Below are 4,100 nucleotides of genomic sequence, written 5' to 3' on the forward strand. Positions count from 1 at the left end.
AAGCCCCAGATTCAACCTTTAAGGGAGCCATTTATCTTCTTACCCTAATTATAGGGAAGGAGTGAATTTCTTCTTCTGTAGTTGTGTTCTCAACTCCCCAATCAAACGAATCTCTAAAATGATAGGCTCATTTGATTCGGCGAATCTGGCCACTCTCACTCATACAAATGAAAGGATCGCTCTCATAGGCAGGAGTTCACAACTCACTCAGGATTAAGATTAAGTCACTTATGGTCATCCTGGTGAATGTAAGTCTCTTCTAGAAACGATATTATAAAGAGAGACTTAACATTTCATGGTCTGGACTTTATACAAACTTTTTTGTATAAGATACCCTCGCTCACATGTCTCCATAAGAATGATTAGGATATGATCATTTGTAATACTTTACAACAATTGTAGCAACTACAGAGTGGGTCGTATCAGTAGTGTTCCCAAGATAAGACAGTCGACCTTATCCATATACTATAGACCATTTAGGTTATCACTTAAACACGATCCACTTGTATGTTTCCACATACATATTTAAGTTACATTAGATAATCTTGGATCTTAGGTTAATGGATTATTGCACAAGTAATATAAATTTAATTAACTATTGATTTAACTAACATAAAACTACGAGGCTTTAGGGCATACACCCCAATAATATCCCACTTGCACTAAATTCGGGGAAATATGAGTCGGTGAGACATGTATTCTAGGACATATACTACCCTACATGCTCTTCCACTTGCCCTAGTACACTAGAGACATACACCTCAATAGTCTTTGCTAGTTATGGTCATTGTCGGAGTTTGGTTTCGGAGCACTATAACAACATAGACATTCAATGACACATGAACAGTAACAAATTTAGAGAAGATAGAGAAAAAACAGTCATAAAATTGAATTCATACATTTTTGCAAGAAAAATAGAGTTTTTTTTTTTTTTAAAATTTTCGTGTCATGAATTTATGACTGTAAATAACATTCAATAAATGTAAGATAATGAAAAAGGTGCGATTTTGGTAGGAAAAGACACAAGATTTCAATTTTTTCCCCATTATGACAATTTTTTCGTGTCACCAATTTGTGATTAGAATTAACTCTCACTAAAGAGTGACAATTTTTTAGAGTCATTAAATGGGAAAAAAAAAAGCTTTTGACGGGAAAAATGTGAGATTTTGGATTTTTAGACTTCTATGACTGTGTTTTAGTGTCATCTATATATGATTTGAATTGATTATCATTAAAGAGCAATGGACAGAAAAACCTAGTTATGGTGATAGGTTAGGATAATTTGAATAATATTAAAAAAGCTTAATAAATTTTAGTTTTAATACTAAATTTGTGTAATTTAATTATATGAACCAAATAGACTTAGGCTTACACCTTACTTGGGATCAAACTTGTAAAAATAAAAAGAGATTTATTAGAAATTTTAGTCATGAGTATCTGTTCTTAAATTTTAATTATTCATTTTTTTTTGTAAGAATTATTTTTCTTATAGTTTTATCAAATACTTTAGATTAAACAAAATTAGTTTAAATTCTAATTAGTAATGTAAAATTTTAAATAAATATACTTTAATAAATTATAAATTGATTATCAATATGAAAATAATTAAAATAAAAGGTTTTAGTTTAGATTTGTTCTAGCTTTTAAAATAATGGTCAGCAACTATGATTTTAGATAAAACAGTTGTGAAAGAAAGTAACGTAGTAATCGGTAAATTTTAACTTTAAATTAGAAAAAAAATAATTATTGTGATTGATAAATCAATACTAAGTTGATGTAATTTAATTTTATGAACCACTCACGACAAAAAATGAGTGACGATTAAGATTTTATTTAAATCACTCTTAATCGTACCAAAATCAGCCTTGCCAATTTATGACTATAATTAACATCCATTAGATATAAATAATTAATTCATGTATTTTTTTTATTTAATAAACAAAATAAAACAAAATTAGAAAGCGTTAAATCTCCTTTTTATACTTTATTCAAAATTCGAGTGTAGTAATTTCCGTAAATTGGAGTTTACATTGACAACGTTCATTAGGTAATGGCTTACTTTTGGACTCGAATAAAATGCTTATGACTAGTTTCTAATCTTTTGATTTTACTTGTAACGGTTTTAGACTAATTCGGAGTGTTCAAATTGGTGTTTTAAGGAACTTTTTGGATTAATTTAGCAAAACTTTAGGTAAATGGATTCTACATGATGTGTATACGTATTTAACATCTACGTTCTATTTAAGCCATAATTAATAATATTAATTATGACTTAAGCAATTGATATTCTGACACTTAGCATGTGTGGTCTACCCTTTAGAAACTGTTGATGATTGACTAAATGACATTAGCTTAGTCTTGACTTAGATGTTGTTTGATCGATTTTGGAGATTTAATTTTGGGATTATTATAGATTCAATCCCTTTTCAAAACGTATTTTCATAAATGTTCAAACTTTTTTATATTTTTGTATATAAGCTTTAATGGATTTTTTGACTAAAATATCCTTGAGTGTGATAGATGGTTAGAGAGAGAATGTGGCATTGGAATTTTTTTTCATATTTGCGAAGCACCCTAGGAGAGAGAAAGTAGGTTTATTTGTTGAGATTTTATTCATTTTGTTTAATTGGAGAGAGAAAATATATTTAATAAAATTTTATTTTCTATTTACGTTGGTTTCATGTATCAATTTAATGGTTTATCTAGCGGATTCATAGTTACTTTAAATATACCTTAGAATATTTTGTTAAGTATTTGAAAATATCTCAACCAAGATATGAAATATACCACTGTATATAAATTAGAGTTTGACTCAATGCTTGACATAAATCACAATATAAACTAATATATAAAATTTATCACGATATATAAACCATGTATTGGTTTAATATTAAAAAAAATCACAATATATATCATATATTTCATTTACATCACAGTATATATATCATATATACCATTTAGGTAGTAAAAAATCTCAACAAATCAAAATGTGTATATATTACAATACATGAAGTCTAAATAATAATAATAAAAAAAAACTCTCATTTATATCTGTTCGCACGAGGCTTCCGGAGAAACGTGTTTTGTAGAATTGAACTTGAGTTGGTGTTGATGTTGAGGTTATTTTGATGCGATGTGGTTTGATCACTGGTACTTGATCCTCTGATTCTCTCTCAGTTGGGTGAATGTGCTTGACTTGAAGAAGAAAAACATTGAACGTTCTTGAAGTAGAAGTCTTGGAAGGTCTTGGGAGTCTATGAATTCTCTGGGTTCTTTGAATATAGAATTGCTGACCCTTGCAAATGAGAGGAGGTTCTCTATTTATAGAGAACCCTGATGGGCTTCATGGGCTTAGGCTTGACCTTGATTGACCCATGGGCCTGAACTTTGGGCCTAATTTAATTGGACTTGGGCCTAGCTCTTGGGCTTAATTAATTGGAATTGAGTCTGGTCTTTAGGTCCCATTAACTGAACTTAGGCCTATTTTGGCGTTTTAGGCCCACATTAAGCCCATATTTGGGCGTAACTGGGCTAACGCCCAAATTATAACGTCAAATTGGTCGAAATTAATTTTACTCAATCGACGTCTGTGAATGACATAGCGGTCCGTGGTTGGTCCAAAATTTCTCCTCCAAAAAATGCCCTTTTTCGAGATTTATGCACGTCTATACGGTGGGTGGATCTCGAAAAAGATAACTCGAAATCAAAGTGTGATATTGACTCCTTTAATTTGATAAATCATTTGGATCAAAATATGAGATTTTAGCTCAAAATTTTGATTTGAAATTTGTTTCTTGACGCACTTAGGCCAAGTAAACAAAAGATGAACTTTAATTCTTGGCTTTCTTGTTTGAGAGTAAGCTTTTATTTGAGCTAAAATAGAATTTTTGCTCCACTTTAATTGCATATTGAATTATTGATTAGTATCTCAAATTTTACCAATCTTTTTTTTTTAGAATATATTCAATTTGAAGTAAAATTCGACTTTGTCTTTCTCTTTACTTCTATTTTGATTTGATGAACTTTGGAGTGTGCCCACATTTTGATTTGAGGCAACACTTAAATTATGTCGAAGTTTTGAAATTGGGGTATAATTGAAT

This window comes from Benincasa hispida, chromosome 9 (assembly GCF_009727055.1).
Source record: "Benincasa hispida cultivar B227 chromosome 9, ASM972705v1, whole genome shotgun sequence".
NCBI lineage: Eukaryota > Viridiplantae > Streptophyta > Magnoliopsida > Cucurbitales > Cucurbitaceae > Benincasa > Benincasa hispida.